The sequence below is a fragment of the Pelobates fuscus genome, chromosome 7 (assembly GCF_036172605.1).
Source record: "Pelobates fuscus isolate aPelFus1 chromosome 7, aPelFus1.pri, whole genome shotgun sequence".
Taxonomy (NCBI): domain Eukaryota; kingdom Metazoa; phylum Chordata; class Amphibia; order Anura; family Pelobatidae; genus Pelobates; species Pelobates fuscus.
Genome location: NC_086323.1, coordinates 80,045,069 through 80,070,896, shown reverse-complemented (window position 1 = coordinate 80,070,896; position 25,828 = coordinate 80,045,069). Strand labels below are relative to the sequence as shown.

The 25,828-nt window shown below is 43.6% G+C and overlaps 1 protein-coding gene across 2 annotated transcripts in view; it reads right to left on the bottom strand.

Moving 5' to 3' along the window:
• The window catches only part of HENMT1 (HEN methyltransferase 1), a 54,164-nt gene extending 48,386 nt beyond the window's left edge, over window positions 1-5,778 (bottom strand). The window contains exon 1 of one of the 2 annotated variants that reach the window (XM_063426131.1): window positions 5,710-5,778. The gene's annotated coding sequence lies outside the window, so the exon portion shown is untranslated. Of the gene's footprint in view, window positions 1-5,556; window positions 5,640-5,709 lie in introns of those variants that run through there. The other variant, XM_063426130.1, reaches the window with a different exon arrangement.
• Window positions 5,779-25,828: the final 20,050 nt, after the last annotated feature.

The following is a 25,828-nucleotide window of genomic DNA, read 5'->3' as shown; positions in this document are numbered from 1 at the left end:
TCGACACTGGTGCTGAACATTCTGTGGTGACTAACCTAGTCACTCCTCCTTCAGGAAGAACTATCACTGTAATAGGAGCAACTGGTAGGAGTGCTGCTAAACCGGTTCTTAAAAGTCGACTCTGTACATTGGGAGGCCACGTAGTAAAACATCAGTTCCTTTACATGCCTGAATGTCCAGTCCAACTTCTGGGACGAGATTTGTTGTCGAAGTTACAAGCACAGATAACATTTCTGCATAACGGAACGATATCCTTGAAGTTTAATGGACCCTCAGGTATAATGTCATTATCAATACCGAAGGAAGAAGAGTGGCGACTTTATACAGTGTTGACCAGCCAAAACCCTAAGAGTGATGAATCCTTGTTTAATATACCAGGAGTGTGGGCAGAGAGTAACCCACCAGGACTTGCTCGCAATATCCAACCTATACAGATTGAACTAAAACTTGGGGTTTATCCAGTGAGCCTAAGACAATACCATATTCCCCAAAAGGCAAAGAAGAACATACAGTCTTATTTGGATAAGTTCATAAGCTGTAAAGGTGGCCGAAGTGACTCCGTGGATTCATCACTCCAGGGTTAAACCAGCAGCAGCAAACTCTTGGCAAGCTATCCCAGATCCTGAGTCGGATTGACGAGGAGATATTGGGACATCTAGAGTAATTATAGAGATCAGCAAGTAGGTGTTTTGACGGCCACAATAAAGCCTGACCACCTGCCTATGTTACATAGTCAGAGTGTCTTGAAGGGATCTCTGTGAAGGAAAGTGAGGATCAGAAGGACTCCATTCCCTGCAGCCCTCACATTCCTGGAAGCATCGCACGGTCGAAGAATTAGGAAGAAGATGTCAGGATTGATGTGTTTAATAATGTGTATATGTGTGTTTTTAATTATTCAGGAAGGTAGAGGTACCGACACACCAGGCTGCGAGGTTTGCATTAAGACTACAAAAACAGGCAATCACATTTCCCAGACCCTTATTTGGCATTCACAATATGAGTGTAAAGGACATGTATCTAAGTGTAGATACTTAGGCATAGATTATAGTGTATGCCATTTAGGAGCAGGAGAACCTAAGTGTTTTAGTCCTGAGTATCAACCTCGTACAATTTGGTTGACTATTCGGAATGGAGACTCACAGGGGACCCTGATAAATAAGACCATACTAGAAACCGTACATTCTCCAGGTGTTTTGCTATTTGATGCATGTAAAGCGATATCAGGTGTAGAAAACCGTGGAATGTATGTGGTGATCTTAAATGGGAAAGAATGTATGGGTCTAATGATAAGTATATTTGCCCCAGTAGTAAGTATAAATATATAGATCCAAAATGCCCAAATAAAGAATACAATTATTGTCCGTATTGGTCCTGTGTGGGGTGGGCAACCTGGGGAAAGACAGTAGATAAGGATATGATCGTCACTAAGTTGCCTACCAAGCCATATTGTAAGTCTAGGGAGTGTAACCCAGTCCATATACTTATCAATGACCCAGAACTATTTATAGATAGGTTTGGGAACTTATTTGGGTTCCAGATATATGGAACAGGTTTGGATCCTGGAACAATATTATTTATAGGAATAGAGACCGATACTGTGGTAACCCAGACTCATCAGGTCTTTCATTCCTTCTGTGAGGAGATGAGTGTGGAAAATAAGATCCCCCATAATGCGAAAAACTTATTTATAGATCAAGCCGAAAGTATTGTTGGTAGTCTTAATGTAACCAACTGCTATGTGTGTGGAGGTACTAATATGGGAGACCAATGGCCATGGGAAGCAAAGGAGGTAATGTATTCCGGTTCTGAGACAGTTGAACAGTTAATATCTTCTCAAACGGATTATCAAGTGAGTGTTAGAGGTAAATCTGAGTGGCGATTAAAGACCTCCATTATAGGTTATGTTTGCATAGCAAGGAAAGGAATAATGTTTAATACATCTGTAGGAGAATTGACTTGTCTAGGGCAAAAAGCTTATAATGATAGTACAAAAGATACAACTTGGTGGTCAGCTTCAAATGTCTCAGAGCCTGCTAATCCGTTTGCCAATTACAATTGTTTAAAGGAAGTGTGGTTTGACCTATCTGCTAGTTGGAAAGCCCCAGTAAATTTGTACTGGATCTGTGGTAAGAAAGCCTATTCGGAGTTACCACAGGACTGGGAAGGGGCATGTGTATTAGGTATGCTCAAACCATCCTTCTTCTTGTTGCCAATTGAAACAAGAGAGACTTTGGGAGTTAAAGTGTATGATGTAAATCATAGAAAGAAAAGAGGACCCCTAGAGATAGGTACCCGGGAAGATAATGAGTGGCCTCCCCAGCGTATTATAGATTATTATGGGCCAGCTATGTGGGCAGAGGATGGTACTTATGGATACAGAACCCCAATATACATGCTTAACCGTATCATAAGATTACAGGCAGTGGTTGAGATAATTACCAATGAAACATCACAAGCGCTTAATCTCCTAGCGAAGCATAACACTAGGATGAGGACAGCCGTCTACCAGAATAGATTAGCCTTGGATTACCTATTGGCAGTAGAGGGAGGTGTATGTGGGAAGTTTAATCTAAGCAATTGTTGTCTTCAAATAGATGATGAAGGGCAAGCAATAGCTGAGCTTACTAGCCATATGGTTAAACTAGCACATGTGCCTACTCAAGTGTGGAAAGGGTATAATCTGAGTAGTTGGTTTGGTAATTGGTACGAGCAGCTTGGAGGACTCAAGGCACTGGTAGGTGGAGTCATGCTAATCTTGATGCTGTGCCTCCTCCTGCCATGTTGGATTCCTTTGGTAGTTAGGTCTGTGCAGAGCATTATAGAGAATATAGCAGAGAGAAAGGCCGCTGCACAGATAATGGCTGTTTGCAGGTACGAGGCTCTAAATCAAGGAGAACACGTACAGGAAGAGGAATGCTGAGGGGTTCGTATCTCTAGAGAGTCGCAAAGTCTAGTCTGGTTTATGGCAACTTGAGGTGTAAGCAAACCCTGATTAAGTGATGCATCTGGAATTATGAAATAGAGGCATCAAAGGGGGGAATGTGGTGGAATCTCGGTAAAAAAATAAATTTAGTAGGCAGAGATTGCCACGTGGTATGTGCACGTGCATATGCTGATGTATCGGTCGGTTGGTTGCACGTGGCAACCATATAATCAGTAGTGTAAGGAGCAAGTGTAGGAATCCAGGATATACGAGTATGCCCCTCCTCCATTGTGCTGGGCAAGCCATGTGGTCAAACAGGAATTTAGTCTCTATTCTGTTGATTGGGTAAGAGTACGTGTAGGTGGAACTGATTATAGGAGGAGCTATATGTCTATATAAGGTGCCTACACTGTACGATCAGGGCGCAGATTTTAGCTGTTATTTGGTGACATTAGTCCCTCTGAGTCCCGGTCGGTGAATCAAATAAAGATCTCTTCCTTCCTGAAGAAACCTGTGTCCATCTCTCTGTGTTTGGCTTCCGTCAGTTTCTCCGGTATCACTATGTTTATGTTAGGGTTAATCCAGCCCCCAGTGGCTGTCTCTTGACAGCCGCTAGAGGCGCTTGCGTGCTTCTCACTGTGAAAATCACAGTGAGAAGACGCCAGCATCCATAGGAAAGCATTATGCTTTCCTATGAGACTGGCTGAATGCGTGCGCAGCTCCTGCCGCGCATGCGCATTCACCCGAAGAGGAGGAGACGAGCTCCTCGCCGGCGCTGGAGAAAGGTAAGATTTTAACTCCTTCCTCTCCCCAGATCCCGGCGGGAGGGGGTCCCTGAGGGTGGGGGCACCCTCAGGGCACTATAGTGCCAGGAAAACGAGTATGTTTTCCTGGCACTATAGTGGTCCTTTAACTAAAGTGAGAATCACAGGGAATTCAAATCGAATTTCAAACTGAAGGCCAAAGCAGCCAAACAAAGTATAGCAGACTGGATTTAGACCTTATATTTGAATTTCACTTTGAATTACCTTCGATTATCCCTTTAGTTAATAACCCTGCTAGTATATAAATTATTTTCCTGCAGTCTTCCTGCTCAATTCTCTGCTATTTAGGAGTTAAATCATTTTTGGTTCTGTTTATGTAGTCCTAGCCACACCTGTAATGTTCAATAATATCTCCTGGTCTGTTAATTGAACTTTAAGTAAACACAGGAGGCCCACTTCAGTGAAAAACCCTGTAAAACTGCTGTAAAACTGCTTCATTAAACTAAAGTTGTATTGGTGCTTATTAATATCCCTTTAAATGTATAAATAAAGACCTCTTTATCCTTTAGCTTACCAGTAAATCATTATGTGCCATCATCATGAGCTTGCAGCTTTCTCTTGCATAGAGAATTAATACAGAACAGAAGAAAAATAAAACAAAGTGACTTGTGTATTTGTGCCTATAGATTCCCACATTGGTGCTAAAATATTCCCTGCTACGTTTTTTCCATCAGATTTATGTCACTTTTTTGTTCTGTCTTGATTCACAAATTTGTTGCTTAAAGGGACTCTCCAGTGCCAGGAAAACAAACAGTTTCCCTGGCAGCACTGCAGGTCCCCTCTCCCACCCCAAGTTGCTGAAGGGGTTAAAACCCCTTCACTGACTTACCTGTATCCAGCGCCGATGGTCAGGCTCTGCCTACGCTCCTCCCTCGCCGTCAGCCGGTGGGGGAGACCTAATGAGTGGGGGGGGGGGGGTCTGGGTGCCTGGAGTGTCCCTTTAATAAAAATGTACAAAATTGTGCCTTTTTTGTCACAATGGAAAGTTTTATGTGACAGGTAAGCATATTTTGTAATATTCTTTTTTTGGTCAACCTATCAAAATATTATTTAAACTACAAACCAGTGCACATGAGAATGCAAACACAAAACTTGTTAAACATAACCCTCAATATTTCTATTTCCCTACTCATTTGCAATTTGTGCCTGCACTGTGACGTAATTTGCTAAATCTTTAATATAATTTTAGAGGTTAATGGTTATTTTCAATGTTTTATTCATTGTGTAAAATTGGGCAGACTAGGTGGGCTGAATGGTTCTTATCTGCCGTCACATTCTGTTTCTAAAGTCCAGAACAGTGTGGGCTTGTCTCTAAGGCTAAAATAACAAAGTTGTGAGTATAGTCAAAGGAACACTATAGCATTAGGAATACAAACCTGTATTTCTAATGCTATAGTGACCCTGTCTAGTTAGAAACAGATCATCGCAATTTTTTTTAAACAAAATTAAAATAATTAATGATAATTCATAAATCCATTGAGATGAAGTGGCCTGGGTGACTTTAGAAGTCTTTTATGTTGGTGAATTATTAAAAAAACAAACAAAAAAAGCTATTTTTGACTAAATATTACCATTCTTAATTTGATTAAAAAAACAAAACTAAGTTTACAGGTTACCCTGGTTACTTTACTTTGTCTTCCAGTATATTGATGAACTAAATCTACAACCCACTAAGTCAGACAGTGGTAAAATGATTTGTATTATTTATAGTGCATAGTGTGATACTAGCTCATTATTACACCACTAATTAATACTACCAACTATATCCCATTAGAAAACACATCAAAACAACTGATTGCCACCAAATACCATTTACAGATAGGAAGCAGGTCACTAGGACACCCCTTGAGTCATTCCAAGTCAGACAGTTCACTAGACCTGCCATCCACATTGTTTATTGTCCATAGACATTATAAATAAAACTTCACGTTTCAAAATGGAACAAGAACAATGAGGGCAGACCTGGCGACGCGCGAAACCACCGCTTCAGCGCGAGTTCCGATTGGTTTCCGGAATCAAGATCAGTGATTGGTCTGTAGAATCCAAAGCTCTGATAGGCTGTCCCAGTGAACGCGCGTGATTGGCGGCCGCTTTGCATCTCTTCCGCCATCAAGGACGTTGTTACGTCAGTCCGATCCATCACGCGCTCTGTCTTGGGAGCACGTGTTGAGGGTGTATGGCAGGAAAACTTCAGGAGTGCGCCATCTACTGGTTATACATATATATATCCGCTTTTAAATCAGTGATGGTTATTATAGGTTGCAGAAAAAGAGATGCAAAAGCAGAATAGTCGATAAAAAAAAAAAAAAAGCTGAAAAATAATTGCAGACCACTAGGGATGCCTGTCTTTATGTATTAAAGGACCACTACAGGCACCCATACTGATACCGGAGAAACTGACGGAAGCCAAGCACAGAGAGATGGACACAGGTTTCTTCAGGAAGGAAGAGATTCTTTATTGGATCACCGATCGGGACTCAGAGGGACTAGCGTCACCAAAATACAGCAAATTCTGAGCCCCGGACAATAGTGCAGGCTCCTTATATAGGCATATAACTCCTCCCATATTAAGCTCCACCCGCACATTCTCTTAACCAATCAACACAAATAAGAATTAACTTCCTGTTTGACCGCATGGCTTGTCCAGCACAATGGAGGAGGGGAATACTATATCCTGTATTCTTGCACATGCTCCGTACACTACTGATCGTATCTTGCCTCGTGCAACCAACTGATCGATACGTCAGCATATGCACGTACACATGCCACGTGGTAATCTCGGCCTACTAAATTTATTTTTACCAAGATTCCACCACATTCCCCCCTTTGATGCCTCTTGATATTTTACAATTACTTGAGGCATCACATAACCTTAGTTTTGCTTACACCGCAAGTTACCTTGAACCAGACCAGACTTATCTTATGATGTGAATCTTTTAACACTCATCTTCCTGCATTGGTTCTCCTTGATCTAGAGCCTTATACTTATATATCGCCATTATCTGTGCAGCAGCCTTCCTCTCTGCTATACTTCCTATCAGGCTTTGCACAAACCTAACTACTAAGGGTATAAGACACGGTAGGAGTAGACACAACAGTAAAATCAGTAGGACTCCACCTACCACTGCCTTAAGCCCTCCAAACCACTCATACCAGCTACCAAACCAACTACTTGGATTGTACCCTTTCCATACCTGAGTAGGCACATGCGCTAGTTTAACCATATGGCTAGTAAGCTCAGCTATTGCTTGCCCTTCGTCATCTATTTGAAGACAGCAATTGCTTAGGTTAAACTTCCCACATACACCTCCCTCTACTGCCAAAAGGTAATCCAAGGCTAATCTATTCTGGTATACTGCTGTCCTCATCCTGGTATTATGTTTCACTAGGAGATTGAGCGCTTGTGATGTTTCATTAGTGATAATCTCAACCACCGCCTGTAATCTTATAATGCGGTTGAGCATATAAATAGGAGTTCTATAACCAAAGGTACCATCTTCTGCCCACGTGGCTGGCCCATAATAATCTATGATACGCTGGGGAGGCCATTCATTATCTTCCCAGGTGCCTATCTCTAAGGGTCCCCTTTTCTTCCTATGATTCACATCATACACTTTAACACCTAAAGTCTCACCTGTTTCAATCGGTAACAAGAAGAAGGATGGTTTGAGCATACCCAACACACATGCCCCTTCCCAGTCCTGTGGCAACTCCGAATAGGCTTTCTTACCACAGATCCAGTACAAATTTGCTGGGGCTCTCCAGGTAGATGTGATGGATAAATCAAACCACACATCCTTTAAACTGGCATATCTAGCAAACGGGTTAGATGGTTCTGAGACATTTGAAGCCGACCACCAAGTTGTATTCTTTGTATCATCATCATAAGCTTTTTGCCCTAGACAAGTTAATTCTCCTACAGAAGTATTATACATTATTCCTTTCCTTGCTATGCAAACATAACCTATGATGGAGGTCTTTAATCTCCACTCAGATTTACCTCTAACACTCGAATGATAATCGGCTTGTGTAGATATTAGTTGGTCAACTGCCTCAGAACCGGACATTACCTCCTTTGCTTCCCAAGGCCATTGGTCTCCCATGTTAGTACCTCCACACACATAGCAGTTGGTAACATTAAGACTACCGGCAATACTTTCAGCTAGGTCAATGAACAGGTTTTTAGCGTTATGGGGGATCTTATTATCTATACTCATCTCTTCATAAAAGGAATGGTATACTTGATGAGTCTGGGAGGATACCGTATCAGTCTCTATTCCTATAAACAATAATGTCCCAGGATCTAAACCCGTCCCGTATATCTGAAACCCAAATAAATTTCCATACTTATCTAGGAACTTGTCGGGGTTATTAATAAGTATATGGACTGGGTTGCATTCCATAGACTTACAATAAGGGCTAGTCGGCAACTTAGTCACTATCATGTCTTTATCTACTGTCTGTCCCCAAGTCGCCCACCCCACACAAGACCAATATGGGCAAAAGTTATAGTCTTTATTTGGGCATCTAGGACTTACATACTTATTTTTACTACTGGGACAAATATATTTATCATTAGACCCATACGTCCTCTCCCATATAAGATCCCCACATACATTCCACGGCTTTCTACCACTTGATATCGCCTTACATGCATCAAATAGCAGAACACCCGAAGAATATACGGATTCTAACACCGTCTTATTAATTAGGGTCCCCTGAGGATCTCCATTCCTGAGAGTCAACCAAATTGTACGAGGTTGATACTCCGGACTGAAGCACTTAGGTTCTCCTACTCCTAAATGGCACACACTATAGTCTATATTTAGGTATCTACATCTCGATACATCTCCTTTACACTCGTATTGTGAATGCCAAATTAGGGTTTGGGAAATATGGTTACCTGTTCTCGTAGTCTTAATGCATACCTCACAGCTAGGAGTGTCGGTACCTCTACCTTCCTGAATATAAAAACACATATAAATAAACACAATCAAAAGCACATCTTTCGCCGTCATCCTCAGTCTTCGTCCGTGCGATGGAACCTCAGCTTCCAGGATGTGAGGGCTGCAGGGAATGGAGTTCTGCTCGTCTTCACAGGTGTCCCTTCGAGACTTTCCTGGCTTATACACTATGTGTTGGTAAGCGGACAGGCTTTATTATGGCCTTCTCACTCACACCTGTAACAATAAAATTTGTAATCCACAATAATTCCTCGTTACTCCGACTGAGTAGTGCGTTTCAACCGGATCTTGCAGGGATTCTCTGGATCTGCTGTAACTTGCCAAGAATCGACTGCTGCTGGTTTAACCCTGGAGTGATGTATCCACGGAGTTACTTCGGCTACTTTTATCGCTGTAGGGGTAGACAAAAGAACAACATAAGGACCTCTCCACTTGGGCCCTAACGGTACATTATTCCACTCTTTAATCCACACTTGATCTCCTGGATGATAACTATGAACAGGGGGATAAATATTCACAGGTAATCTATCTTGTACCCATTTCTGTACCTCCTCCATAGTCTTACCCAACTCTACAACCTGCTGCCGGGTAATTCCTTCTCCCAACTGACTCAAATCCCCCCTTAAGTTACCAAGTACGGGAGGTGGTCGCCCATACATAATTTCAAAAGGAGAGAGGCCCATCCTTCTGGTAGGGGTACTGCGGATTCGCAATAGAGCTATGGGTAAGAGAACGTTCCACTTAAGTTGGGTTTCCTGACACATTTTAGCCAACTGGTTCTTAATAGTTCTATTCATTCTCTCTACCTTACCAGAACTCTGGGGTCTATATGCAGTATGAAGCCTCCACTTTATACCAAGCATATGAGTCAGTTGTTGTAGGCACTGGTGAACAAAAGCTGGACCATTGTCCGATCCTATAGAACAGGGTAGTCCATATCGGGGTATTATTTCTCGTAGCAGGAATCTTACAACTTCTCCTGCTTTCTCTGTACGAGTAGGACATGCTTCTACCCAGCCTGAATAGGTGCACACAATTACCAACAGGTAACGATGTCCACCCGATTTAGGCATCACTGTAAAGTCTATTTGTAGATCGGACATGGGGAGTCCCCCCATAAACTGGACTCCTGGTGGCTTTACTGGTCCTTGTCTTGCATTATTCTTAGCACACGTTACACATCTGCGTACAATGGCCTGAGTCAAGTTGGACAATCTTGGTATGTAGAAATGTTTCCTGAGAGATTCTTCAGTACTGTCTCTCCCAGAATGTGTCCCGTTGTGATAATTTTGGACAATTTCTACCGCTAGTGATGCTGGTATAACTATTCTTCCATCTTCTAGCTGATACCACTTGTTCTCCAAATACTTTCCCGGTTCAGTCTTTAACCACTCCTCTTCTTGAGCTGTATAAACTGGAGTCCATTGGGACAGTGGAGTTGGTATAAGAGCAGCTATATGCCCCACATACTCCTGTCTTCCTGATTCAGCAGCACGCTTAGCTGCACTATCTGCCATCCGATTTCCCTTGGTTACATCACCATCTCCTCTCAGATGCGCTCGACAATGTATGATTCCGACTTCTTTCGGCTCCCACACTGCTTCCAATAGTTGTAGGATTTCGGCTGCGTATTTGATTTCTTTGCCTTCTGAATTCAGTAGTCCTCTTTCTTTATACAAAGCTCCGTGGGCATGAGTGGTTAAAAACGCATACTTAGAGTCCGTATAGATATTCACTCTTAAACCTTCAGCCAATTGTAACGCTCGTGTTAGTGCTATTAATTCTGCCTTTTGTGCTGATGTTCCTTTCGCCAGTGGCCGAGCTTCTATCACCTTGTCTATTGTTGTTACTGCATATCCTGCATAGCGGATCCCTTCTTTCACATAACTACTGCCGTCGGTATAATATTGAACATCGGGGTTCTGGATGGGAAAATCACGAAGATCTGGTCTACTTGAAAATACTTCATCCATTACTTCCAAACAATCATGTTGACTTTCAGTAGGTTGTGGCAAAAGGGTAGCTGGATTTAAGGTGTTTACAGTCTCTAAATGCACTCTTGGGTTTTCACACAACATTGCTTGATACTTGGTCATACGGCTGTTACTAAACCAATGATTTCCTTTGTAATCCAACAACGTCTGTACTGCATGTGGGACTCGTACATAAAGTTCTTGACCCAGAGTGAGTTTATCGGCTTCAGCTACTAGCAGGGCGGCTGCAGCTACGGCTCTTAGACAAGGTGGAAGTCCGCTGGCCACTGCATCCAATTGCTTAGACATATAGGCAACAGGTCTTTGCCATGATCCCAAGTACTGTGTCAATACTCCCACAGCCATTCTTCTTTGCTCATGTACATACAGGTAGAATGGTCGTGTGTGATCAGGTAGACCTAATGCTGGGGCACTCATCAAAGCCTTCTTCACATCTTCAAAAGCCGTTTGCTGTTCTTGAGTCCATAAGAAGGGGTCGTGCTCTGTACCTTTGATAGCTGCGTACAGAGGTTTTGCCAGTATCGCATAGCTGGGAATCCATATCCTACAGAAGCCTGCTGCCCCCAAGAATTCTCGCACTTGTCTTCTATTCTTGGGTATTGGTATTTGGCAGACAGCTTCTTTTCTCTCTGGCCCCATAATCCTTTGACCTTCAGAGATATGGAATCCCAGATACTTGACAGTTGGCAAACACAACTGAGCCTTCTTCCTGGACACCTTGTATCCTGCCTTCCAGAGAATATGTAGTAGATCGTGCGTTGCTTGCTGACATTTTTCTTTTGTAACTGCTGCTATCAACAAGTCATCTACATATTGTAACAATACACATTCTCCTGGGATAGACTCGAAATCCAGTAGATCTTGACTTAGAGCTGAACCAAATAGGGTAGGTGAATTTTTAAACCCTTGGGGCAGTCTTGTCCAAGTCATTTGGCGTTTTGAGCCCGTTACAGCGTTCTCCCATTGGAAAGCGAAAATACATTGACTTTCTGCGGCAATTCGGAGGCAAAAGAAGGCATCTTTGAGATCTAAGACTGTGAAGTAAGTAGCCCCGCCCGGAATTAAAGCAAGCAGGTTATATGGATTGGGTACAACTGGATGTATACTAACAACCGCATCATTGACTGCTCTCAAGTCCTGCACAGGTCGATACTCATCTGTACCGGGCTTTTGAACAGGCAGCAATGGGGTGTTCCAGGGGGAAGTACAGAATTTTAGGATACCATACCGTATGAACTTATCCAGATAGGATTGGATGTTCTTCTTAGCCTTCTGTGGGATGTGGTATTGTCTTAGGCTTACTGGATAAACCCCAAGTTTCAGTTCAATTTTTATAGGTGGAATATTGCGGGCCAGTCCTGGTGGGTTGTTCTCTGCCCAAACTCCTGGTATGTTAAACAATGTCTCATCACTCCTAGGGTTTTGGCTAGTCAACACTGTATAAAGTCGCCACTCTTCTTCCTTTGGTACGGATAAAGTCATAATACCTGAAGGTCCATTAAACTTTAAGGATGTTGTTCCATTTGGTAGGAACGTAATCTGCGCTTGTAATTTTGATAGCATATCACGTCCCAGCAATTGGACTGGACATTCAGGCATATAAAGGAATTGATGTTTTACTACGTGGCCTCCCAATGTACAGAGTCGACTTTTAAGAACCGGTTTTTCAGCACTTCTTCCAGTTGCTCCTATCACAGTAATAGTCCTTCCAGATGGAGGAGCAACTAGATTAGTCACCACTGAATGTTCAGCACCAGTGTCGATCATGAGCGCACTCCTTTTTCCCCCTATTGATACATCGACCATAGGCTCCGCTCGACCAAGGGGGATGGAGCCCGGTCGGTATCAATAGTCCTCCATGACCGTGTCAGCCAATCCTACAAAGTCCCTACCTTCTCTATCGCGGGACCTTTGCGCTGCTGGAATATACCTGTCTTCCCTAACACTTCCTCTGTTCCCATTACTCCCTCTATAACCATTACTCCCTCCGGGGCCTCCTCTACCTCTCGCTCTGCCTCTAAAGTTTCCGTAGCCTGCCCTGGGTTGGTCTCTCTCGTACTGCTCTCTTTGCGGACATTCGTTCCTCCAATGCCCTTCTTCCTTGCAATACGCGCATTGATCCCTACTCAAAGGCTCTCTACTCCATCTATTATTGCCTCTATCTGGGCCCCGTTTATCTACGCCTGCGATCGCTACCGCTAGCATATCAGCCTTTTTACGCATCTTGCGCTCTTCCTCTTTCTTACTTTCTGTATCCCTGTTCATATAGACCTTATTTGCTACCTCCATTAGTTGGGTGATGGACATACCTGCAAACCCTTCTAACTTTTGTAGCTTGCGCTTAATATCTCCGTATGCTTGGCTGACAAAGGCGGAGTTAACCATTCGGGAATTGTCTGCGTCTTCCGGATTAAAGGGGGTATACAAGCGGTATGCCTCCAATAATCGGTCATAAAAGACACTGGGCGCTTCATCGCTTTTCTGGATCACCTCAACTGTCTTCGACATGCTAATGGCTTTCTTTCCTCCTGCTTTCATGCCAGCAATTATAGCGTCTCTATAGGCTCTGAGTTGAACCATATCAGCACCATTTACGTTCCAATCGGGATCAGTGTTGGGATAATGTGTTGCGGCCCATGCTGCTGGATTAGCTTGGTTCAAAACACGGGCTCTATCCTCTAATGCTTTTATGGCTGCTTGATTTATTCTTGTCCTTTCCTCATTGTTAAATAAAGTCATTAGTAACTGCTGGCAATCAGCCCATGTCGGATTATGCGTCTGTACTATTGAGGTGAACAGATCAGTCATAGCTTGTGGTTTCTCAGTATACGAGGAATTATGGGTCTTCCAGTTTAAAAGATCGGTTGTGGTAAATGGGACATATACGAAGACTGGGTCAGCGTGTGCCATTTGACCTGCGGCATCGATATAAGCTGACCCGGGATTCAGACGAAGAGGCATCTGATAGTGCTTTAATTGTTGGGCACCAGTCAACTGTCGGGTTTGGATGGGGCTACGTAGAGAGGCGTCAGTCATGGGTTCCGGTCGGGGAGAGATAGGGTATGGGGATGTGGGAGGTTGGTTTTGGGAAAAGGTCGTAAATAAAACACTTCGAGCCGAGCTAGATGAAGCTTGACCGGAAGTCTGAAGTGGCGCCAAATCAGGATATTCGTTTCTAATGGTGGTGGGTTCTGGTTCCGGAAGGGGAGATTTAGTACGAGGGGGGGTGGATCCTGTACTGGAGGAGGAAGCGGAAGTGGATGGGGGTAATGAGGGGAGGGGTGCAGGGCTTCCTGCGTTTGCGTCACTTCCTCTTAACGGAAAGTAAGGGGGCGGCAAAGGGATCTCGGACTCAGGGGGCGTGTCCAAAATGGGCCTAACACCAGTCCTAGTGGACGAACAAGTCCTAGCTACCATGAGGCGACACTGCTCCTCGTGGCATGTCTGGAGCCATTTTGGCGAGTCATTTACGGCCTGTCTCCAACAGTCAATATAAGGAAACTGGCCGTAAAGTTCAGGCCTACCTGATACAGCCACGTGTAAGCGCTGTACCAGAGTTAGATCCAAACTGCCACGTGGCGGCCATGCCGCAACCAAAGTAGGCCACTCCCTAGTGCACAAAGTAACTAAACGCACAGGAGACATCTTAACCCCAAAATCACAAGTTTTGAATCCCTTTTTAAAATTCTTCACCATACAACCTAAGGGATCCGGAATCGTTGACTGCGACGCACCCATACTTAACAATGGAACGTCGTCGACAACGAATACTATACACGCGTACTATTCAACAGTCACACCCGTTTCCTCTGGCAACAGCACCACGTGGTACGGTTACCAAGTGAAACGTACACAATAACAATAAACACTCAGGGAATTCCCGTACACACACAGCTGTTACACCAGTCACTATATAATCAATATTATGCCCTTTGGCGTAACTATACAGTCACCCACGCTATAATTCTCTATATATGAATTACCCGTCTATAACACACCCCAGTAACATCGTCTTTTACAAATAGCGGTTACAGTACGGTTAGCATAGGTCAAAGCACAAGTTAAGGTCACAATACAATTATTAGTGGTTATGGTGTTAAAACATGCAATTGACGACAATGATTAGTACTTATATACAATGTCAGTAAATATACAGGGTTATGGTACCGTGCACTATAATACAGCAACACACTATTAACACTCTCGCTAGACGGCTGAGCTCGCGCTATCTAACAAGATATACACTTTACTAAAACAATCGTTAACACATTTACAATTCCCAACTAAACTATTGGCCAGTACCTTGAATGGACTACCTAAAACTATATACACCCGTTTTGGTTAGCCACTCTGCCCAATCACCACATATATAGCGAGCTAGAGAACCGAATTTACACAGGCGCCTCTTAGTCGCACTATCAAAAGTCTAGTGGGTTCCAAATTTACACGCCTTCCCACTTAGCCCAGATAGGATGAGAACTAGCGAACCGAATTTACACAGGCGCCGCTTAGTCTCCCGGTCCCTCCGACCTAGCGAACGTAATATACACCCTAGAACGCTAGTCTAGACAAGACACCGGTGTCCGGCTAGGGCTATTTACACCAGGACCCCGCCTGACTAACCAAATCAAACGGTCTGACTAAAGAGCGTTCGATCGAGCGGTGCGCCTTCGCTCCTTCCCTCCGACAGAGGGGGCAGATACACAGATTCAAAACCCCTTTGGGCCTACCGCACAATCGGTATACCCCTAGTGGGTCCTGCCGTCTAAAACAGCAGTTGTCTTACCTCCTCGTTCCTGAACCTGAGTTCACACTCATCGACGGGGACACCCCAGCACTTCTCACGTAGAGGCCGATGATCTCCTGGACAACAGACCAGTGGCGCCGAGACGAAGGGAGGTCCACGCAGAAGTTCAGGGGTGCAGCCGTAGAGAACGTGGGCAAAGATAGACCGTCTCACGCCTCTGCCTCTCAGCTACCGTTGAACGATGAGTTTCCCGGCCAATGCACCAAATGATACCGGAGAAACTGACGGAAGCCAAGCACAGAGAGATGGACACAGGTTTCTTCAGGAAGGAAGAGATTCTTTATTGGATCACCGATCGGGACTCAGAGGGACTAGCGTCACCAAAATACAGCAAATTCTGAGCCCCGGACAATAGTGCAGGCTCCTTATATAGGCATATAACTCCTCCCATATTAAGCTCCACCCGCACATTCTCTTAACCAATCAACACAAATAAGAATTAACTTCCTGTTTGACCGCATGGCTTGTCCAGCACAATGGAGGAGGGGAATACTATATCCTGTATTCTTGCACATGCTCCGTACACTACTGATCGTATCTTGCCTCGTGCAACCAACTGATCGATACGTCAGCATATGCACGTACACATGCCACGTGGTAATCTCGGCCTACTAAATTTATTTTTACCGAGATTCCACCACAATACCACTTCATCTTAATGAAGTGGTCTGGGTGCCAGGTCCAGCTAGGATAAACCCTTTTTTTTTTTTTTTTTTTTTAAATAAACTGCTATGTTTATAATGGGGTTAATCCAGCCTCTAGTGGCTGTCTCATTGACAGCTGCTAGAGGCGCTTCTCACTGTGATTTTCACAGTGAGAAGACGCCAGCGTCCATAGGAAAGCATTGAGAATGTTTTCCTATGAGACTGGCTGAATGCGCATTCAGCCGAGGAGGAGGAGAGCTCCCCGCCCGGCGCTGGAGAAAGAGGTAAGTTTAACCCATTCCTCTCCATCCAGCCCGGCGGGAGGGGGACCCTGAGGGTGGGGGCACCCTCAGGGCACTATAGTGCCAGGAAAACGAGTATGTTTTCCTGGCACTATAGTGGTCCTTTAAAAGTAGGGGTACAAGAGCCACTGTTATTCCTGGATTTAAGTCACCAGTACATGTTTGGGGGCAGTATAATAACATATATGGGACGCTGCAAGTCTAAGGTGAACCCCACCACCATTTAAAGGGTTGCTCGAACCATTTACAGTTTTATTGGAAATCACTGTTCGAACGGTTTGTGTATTGAGTGACCTTGCTGGCATGTCCCCAACCTTAAAAAGGGAAAAAATAAACTCGCCTTTCTATTCAAGAGAGTACCAATGACAAGTTCTAACTCAACTTGATCTTCCCCCATTGACGTCACTCCCCTTCACTACCACTGCAGGGTGAAAGACATCCCAGGGTGGACTAAGGGGAGGACTTGGATGGAACGGAGGGAGGGGGTGTACCGCCATTGGTTGTCTACAAACAGAATGCTGTGCGTGCTTACAGCAGATGCACACTATGCACAGATTTACCATTGGCTAGACACTCCTAGATGTGGAGTTACACCTCTGGAAGCAAAGAGAAGTCTAACTCTGCCTGTGCTGTGTTTCAAACATACACTTAATTATCATTTTAGTTAAAAAAAAATTTGGAGAGAGTTCAGAGTAAGGTCCACCCAAACTCCAGGATGCTGTAGTGGAACCTCATCCTCGTGGTCCAATAGTTTATTGCTGTGATCTCTCTTCACTGATTGTCCAAGTTAAAAACAGAAAAGAAGAAACGCAACAGAGATTATCTAATACACATTAGCGCCGATTGCCCAAATCTCTGCAGCTCTGTACTGATGCCAGAGCCTGGTGACATCAGATCTTGGCTTTAGTTTCAGTATAAGGCATGCGAGAGAACTGGAAACCAATTACAGAGACATCCCAGCAGACCCCTCAACACCATTCTGTATTCAGTTCAGCTGTAGACAAGCGCTGGTAGGCAGGTGCCTGCTCTGGCATCCCCTACCCCCTGTCCCTCAAGGTGGATCACCCCACTGTCCCCAGGTTAGAAGGTCACTGAGTACCATTCATTAAGGGGTAGCCAGGCAGCTGCTGATAGGCTGAGAGTGTCAGTTGAGTGGGGGTTGTAGCAATGGTAATTTTTGCAAGCTGAAGCACTTACATAAAGTATGGTATAGGTGCTCAATATTTCTTAAACGATGGATAGGGGCTGCAGATTTTCACACAAGATTTCCCTAACCTTGTGAAGATATAGGAACAAAAAACAAGCAAAAAGGAGATAATCCACGTCTATGGTTTAGTACAACCTCATGTAAATAAAAGTATATACATACATATATGCACTAGAATCTTGTTTGTAGATTAATATCTTTAAAAAAACAGAGACAGAGATAACAAACAATCTAATATTAGTATATAGATTAAAGTTGGAATAATATATTTCTGTTGACAGCTCACTCACACTTTCAAGAGCTATATAGTGGACGGTATAATCCCCATCTAAGGATGTAAATATAGCAGTGGTGATGGTGCAATCAGCAGTGATTATGGTGCTTTTCTTTAGTAGAGTGTGATATGAAAAGACATAGACAAGAACATCCAGTAGTGTAATATGTTTAGTACTATATGTATCTTCAAAAAAAGTAAAAGGTATCTAACTCACATTTTTCAGAGCATGAACATGCTTTAGTATGATGGAGCTTTAGTGGTATGACCCCCACTTGGGATATGCAGGTCCAGAATTGCAATACAATCCAGGAAACCAAAGAAGGAGTATAAAGTAAATACTAAATAAATAATGAAATTTACAGGAATAAACTTTATTTAACAAATAAAAAGGTATATGTAAAATATATATTTAAAATCCAAAAAGGGTAGAGGCACACTTGACGCGTTTCACCATGGGGTTTTATCAGAAGTGACACTAAAGTGACAATAAAGTTTATGTATGTATATACTTTTATTTACATGAGGTTGTACTAAACCGTTTTTTGAAGCACTTACATGCAAATATATGCAATTTGACAATAACAGAGGACTTCCTTGCATCCTTCTTTCCATCTGAATGGAGCATGATATGTTTACATGGAAATTGGATGAAAAGAAACCAGCACATAGGGCAGCCCCTTTTACTAAATAACATACTGGCAGGAGAATGACACCGAAAGGCCCTCCATACCATAACCACTACAATGACCTTTAGCGGTTTACGGTGCTCATAAACCTTAAAGGTGGGTTTTGATGGGCCAAAACGTTGACTGACAAGCTTCAATGGAGAAAGTGCAATAAAAAAACAAACAAAAAAAAACTGTAATAAAAAAAAAAATACAATATTGATACCGGAGAAACTGACGGAAGCCAAGCACAGAGAGATGGACACAGGTTTCTTCAGGAAGGAAGAGATTCTTTATTGGATCACCGATCGGGACTCAGAGGGACTAGCGTCACCAAAATACAGCAAAGTCTGAGTCCTGAATACATAGAGTACATTCCTTATATAGCACTGTAGCTCCTCCCACAATTAACTACACCCACACATACCCTTAACCTATTTAATGAATAGAGTCTAAACTCATCCATCCGGTCTAACCACGTGGCTCATCTGATACAAAGGAGAGGGACGCGTAATTCCAGTTCTTACATTCCTGCACCTGGTCAGTACAGTGATGACAGTATCTTAGCTACGTGTACTACAAACACATATACATACATATGCCTTGTGGCAATCTTAGCCTGCTAAACTTGTATTTGACTGGAATTACATCACATTCCCCCCTTTGATGCCTCTGATATTTCACAATTACTTGAGGCATCACTTAACCTTGGTTTGCATATACCTCAGGTTACCATGAACCAGACCAGACTTATCTTATGATGTGAATCTTCAACATTCATCTTCTTGCATTGGTTCTCCCTGATCTAGAGCCTTATACTTATATATCGCCATTATCTGTGCAGCAGCCTTCCTCTCTGCTATACTTCCTATCAGGCTTTGCACAGACCTAACTACTAAGGGTATAAGACACGGTAGGAGTAGACACAACAGTAAAATCAGTAGGACTCCACCTACCACTGCCTTAAGCCCTCCAAACCACTCATACCAGCTACCAAACCAACTACTTGGATTGTACCCTTTCCATACCTGAGTAGGCACATGCGCTAGTTTAACCATATGGCTAGTAAGCTCAGCTATTGCTTGCCCTTCGTCATCTATTTGAAGACAGCAATTACTTAGGTTAAACTTCCCACATACACCTCCCTCTACTGCCAAAAGGTAATCCAAGGCTAATCTATTTTGGTAGACTGCTGTCCTCATCCTGGTGTTATGCTTCGCTAGAAGATTGAGCGCTTGTGATGTCTCATTTGTGATAATCTCAACCACCGCCTGTAATCTTATAATACGGTTGAGCATATAAATTGGGGTTCTATAACCAAAGGTACCATCCTCAGCCCACGTGGCTGGCCCATAATAATCTATAATACGCTGGGGAGGCCATTCATTATCTTCCCAGGTGCCTATCTCTAAGGGTCCCCTTTTCTTCCTATGATTCACATCATACACTTTAACACCTAAAGTCTCACCTGTTTCAATCGGTAACAAGAAGAAGGATGGTTTGAGCATACCCAACACACATGCCCCTTCCCAGTCCTGTGGCAGCTCCGAATAGGCTTTCTTACCACAGATCCAGTACAAATTTGCTGGGGCTCTCCAAGTAGATGTGATGGATAGATCAAACCACACATCCTTTAAATTGGCATATCTAGCAAACGGGTTAGATGGTTCTGAGACATTTGAAGCCGACCACCAAGTTGTATTCTTTGTATCATCATCATAAGCTTTTTGCCCTAGACAAGTTAATTCTCCTACAGAAGTATTATACATTATTCCTTTCCTTGCTATGCAAACATAACCTATGATGGAGGTCTTTAATCTCCACTCAGATTTACCTCTAACACTCATATGATAATCGGCTTGTGTAGATATTAATTGGTCAACTGCCTCAGAACCGGACATTACCTCCTTTGCTTCCCAAGGCCATTGGTCTCCCATGTTAGTACCTCCACACACATAGCAGTTGGTAACATTAAGACTACCGGCAATACTTTCAGCTAAATCGATGAACAGGTTTTTAGCATTATGGGGGATCTTATTATCTATACTCATCTCTTCGTAAAAGGAATGGTATACTTGATGAGTCTGGGAGGATACCGTATCAGTCTCTATTCCTATAAACAATAATGTCCCAGGATCTAAACCCGTCCCGTATATTTGAAACCCAAATAAATTTCCATACTTATCTAAGAACTTGTCGGGGTTATTAATGAGTATATGGACTGGGTTGCATTCCATAGACTTACAATAAGGGCTAGTCGGCAACTTAGTCACTATCATGTCTTTATCTACTGTCTGTCCCCAAGTCGCCCACCCCACACAAGACCAATATGGACAAAAGTTATAGTCTTTATTTGGGCATCTAGGACTCACATATTTATTTTTACTACTGGGACAAATATATTTATCATTAGACCCATACGTCCTCTCCCATCTAAGATCCCCACATACATTCCACGGTTTTCTACCACTTGATATCGCCTTACATGCATCAAATAGCAGAACACCCGAAGAATGTACGGATTCTAACACCGTCTTATTAATTAGGGTCCCCTGAGGATCTCCATTCCTGAGAGTCAACCAAATTGTACGAGGTTGATACTCTGGACTGAAGCACTTAGGTTCTCCTACTCCTAAATGGCACACACTATAGTCTATATTTAGGTATCTACATCTTGATACCTCTCCTTTACATTCGTATTGTGAATGCCAAATTAGGGTTTGGGAAATATGGTTACCTGTTCTCGTAGTCTTAATGCATACCTCACAGCTAGGAGTGTCGGTACCTCTACCTTCCTGAATATAAAAACACATATAAATAAACACTATCAAAAGCACATCTTTCGCCGTCATCCTCAGTCTTCGTCCGTGCGATGGCGCCTCAGCTTCCAGGATGTGAGGGCTGCAGGGAATGGAGTTCTGCTCATCTTCACAGGTGTCCCTTCGAGACTTTCCTGGCTTATACACTATGTGATGGTAAGCGGACAGGCTTTATTATGGCCTTCTCACTCACACCTGTAACAATAAAATTTGTAATCCACAATAATTCCTCGTTACTCCGACTGAGTAGTGCGTTTTAACCGGATCTTGCAGGGATTCTCTGGATCTACTGTAACTTGCCAAGAATCGACTGCTGCTGGTTTAACCCTGGAGTGATGTATCCACGGAGTCACTTCTGCTACTTTTATTGCTGTAGGGGTAGACAAAAGAACAACATAAGGACCTCTCCACTTGGGCCCTAACGGTACATTATTCCACTCTTTAATCCACACTTGATCTCCTGGATGATAACTATGAACAGGGGGATAAATATTCACAGGTAATCTATCTTGTACCCATTTCTGTACCTCCTCCATAGTCTTACCCAACTCTACAACCTGCTGCCGGGTAATTCCTTCTCCCAACTGACTCAAGTCCCCCCTTAAGTTACCAAGTACGGGAGGTGGTCGCCCATACATGATTTCAAAAGGAGAGAGGCCCATCCTTCTGGTAGGGGTACTGCGGATTCGCAATAAAGCTATGGGTAAGAGAACGTTCCACTTAAGTTGGGTTTCCTGACACATTTTAGCCAACTGGTTCTTTATAGTTCTATTCATTCTCTCTACCTTACCAGAACTCTGGGGTCTATATGCAGTATGAAGCCTCCACTTTATACCAAGCATATGAGTCAGTTGTTGTAGGCACTGATGAACAAAAGCTGGACCATTGTCCGATCCTATAGAACAGGGTAGTCCATATCGGGGTATTATTTCTCGTAGCAGGAATCTCACAACTTCTCCTGCTTTCTCTGTACGAGTAGGACATGCTTCTACCCAGCCTGAATAGGTGCACACAATTACCAACAGGTAACGATGTCCACCCGATTTAGGCATTACTGTAAAGTCTATTTGTAGATCGGACATGGGGAGTCCCCCCATAAACTGAACTCCTGGTGGCTTTACTGGTCCTTGTCTTGCATTATTCTTAGCACACGTTACACATCTGCGTACAATGGCCTGAGTCAAGTTGGACAATCTTGGTATGTAGAAATGTTTCCTGAGAGATTCTTCAGTACTGTCTCTCCCAGAATGTGTCCCGTTGTGATAATTTTGGACAATTTCTACCGCTAGCGATGCTGGTATAACTATTCTTCCATCTTCTAGCTGATACCACTTGTTCTCCAGATACTTTCCCGGTTCAGTCTTTAACCACTCCTCTTCTTGAGCTGTATAAACTGGAGTCCATTGGGACAGTGGAGTTGGTATAAGAGCAGCTATATGCCCTACATACTCCTGTCTTCCTGATTCAGCAGCACGCTTAGCTGCACTATCTGCCATCCGATTTCCCTTGGTTACATCACCATCTCCTCTCAGATGCGCTCGACAATGTATGATACCGACTTCTTTCGGCTCCCACACTGCTTCCAATAGTTGTAGGATTTCGGCTGCGTACTTGATTTCTTTGCCTTCTGAATTCAGTAGTCCTCTTTCTTTATACAAAGCTCCGTGGGCATGAGTGGTTAAAAACGCATACTTAGAGTCCGTATAGATATTTACTCTTAAACCTTCAGCCAATTGTAACGCTCGTGTTAGTGCTATTAATTCTGCCTTTTGTGCTGATGTTCCTTTCGCCAGTGGCCGAGCTTCTATCACCTTGTCTATGGTTGTTACTGCATATCCTGCATAGCGGATCCCTTCTTTCACATAACTACTGCCGTCGGTGTAATATTGAACATCGGGGTTCTGGATGGGAAAATCACGAAGATCTGGTCTACTTGAGAATACTTCATCCATTACTTCCAAACAATCATGTTGACTTTCAGTAGGTTGTGGCAAAAGGGTAGCTGGATTTAAGGTGTTTACAGTCTCTAAATGCACTCTTGGGTTTTCACACAACATTGCTTGATACTTGGTCATACGGCTATTACTAAACCAATGATTTCCTTTGTAATCCAACAACGTCTGTACTGCATGTGGGACTCGTACATAAAGTTCTTGACCCAGAGTGAGTTTATCGGCTTCAGCTACTAGCAGGGCGGCTGCAGCTACGGCTCTTAGACAAGGTGGAAGTCCGCTGGCCACTGCATCCAGTTGCTTAGACATGTAGGCAACAGGTCTTTGCCATGATCCCAAGTACTGTGTCAATACTCCCACAGCCATTCTTCTTTGCTCGTGTACATATAAGTAGAATGGTCGTGTGTGATCAGGTAGACCTAATGCTGGGGCACTCATCAAAGCCTTCTTCACATCTTCAAATGCCGTTTGCTGTTCTTGGGTCCATAAGAAGGGGTCGTGCTCTGTACCTTTGATAGCTGCGTACAGAGGTTTTGCTAGTATCGCATAGCTGGGAATCCATATCCTACAGAAGCCTGCTGCCCCCAAGAATTCTCGCACTTGTCTTCTATTCTTGGGTATTGGTATTTGGCAGACAGCTTCTTTTCTCTCTGGCCCCATAATTCTTTGGCCTTCAGAGATATGGAATCCTAGATACTTGACAGTTGGCAAACACAACTGAGCCTTCTTTCTAGACACCTTGTATCCTGCCTTCCAGAGAATGTGTAGTAGATCGTGCGTTGCTTGCTGACAGATTTCTTTTGTAACTGCTGCTATCAACAAGTCATCTACATATTGTAACAATACACACTCTCCTGGGATGGACTCGAAATCCAATAGATCTTGACTTAGGGCTGAACCAAATAGGGTAGGTGAATTTTTAAACCCTTGGGGCAGTCTTGTCCAAGTCATTTGGCGTTTTGAGCCCGTTACAGCGTTCTCCCATTGGAAAGCGAAAATACATTGACTTTCTGCGGCAATTCGGAGGCAAAAGAAGGCATCTTTGAGATCTAAGACTGTGAAGTAAGTAGCCCCGCCCGGAATTAAAGCAAGCAGGTTATATGGATTGGGTACAACTGGATGTATGCTAACAACCGCATCATTGACTGCTCTTAAGTCCTGCACAGGTCGATACTCATCTGTGCCGGGCTTTTGAACAGGCAGCAATGGGGTGTTCCAGGGGGAAGTACAGAATTTTAGGATACCATACCGTATGAACTTATCCAGATAGGATTGGATGTTCTTCTTAGCCTTCTGCGGAATGTGATATTGTCTTAGGCTCACTGGATAAACCCCATGTTTCAGTTCAATTTTTATTGGTGGAATATTGCGGGCCAGTCCTGGTGGGTTGTTCTCTGCCCAAACTCCTGGTATGTTAAACAATGTCTCATCACTCCTAGGGTTTTGGCTAGTCAACACTGTATAAAGTCGCCACTCTTCTTCCTTTGGTACGGATAAAGTCATAATACCTGAAGGTCCATTAAACTTTAAAGATGTTGTTCCATCTGGTAGGAACGTAATCTGCGCTTGTAATTTGGATAGCATATCACGTCCCAGCAATTGGACTGGACATTCAGGCATATAAAGGAATTGGTGTTTTACTACGTGGCCTCCCAATGTACAGAGTCGACTTTTAAGAACCGGTCTTTCAGCACTTCTTCCAGTTGCTCCTATCACAGTAATAGTCCTTCCAGATGGAGGAGCAACTAGATTAGTCACCACTGAATGTTCAGCACCAGTGTCGATCATGAACGCACTCCTTTTCCCCCCTATTGATACATCGACCATAGGCTCCGCTCGACCAAGGGGGATGGAGCCCGGTCGGTATCAATAGTCCTCCATGACCGTGTCAGCCAATCCTACGAAGTCCCTACCTTCTCTATCGCGGGACCTTTGCGCTGCTGGAATATATCTGTCTTCCCTAACACTTCCTCTGTTCCCATTACTCCCTCTATAACCATTACTCCCTCCGGGGCCTCCTCTACCTCTCGCTCTGCCTCTAAAGTTTCCGTAGCCTGCCCTGGGTAGGACCCTCTCGTACTGCTCTCTTTGCGGACATTCGTTCCTCCAATGCCCTTCTTCCTTGCAATACGCACACTGATCCCTACTCAAAGGCTCCCTACTCCATCTATTATTGCCTCTATCTGGGCCCCGTTTATCTACGCCTGCGATCGCTACCGCTAGCATATCAGCCTTTTTACGCATCTTGCGCTCCTCCTCTTTCTTGCTTTCTGTTTCCCTATTCATATAGACCTTATTAGCTACCTCCATTAGTTGGGAGATTGACATACCTGCAAACCCTTCTAACTTTTGTAGCTTGCGCTTAATATCTCCGTAAGCTTGGCTGACAAAGGCGGAGTTAACCATTCGGGAATTGTCTGCGTCTTCCGGATTAAAGGGGGTGTACAAGC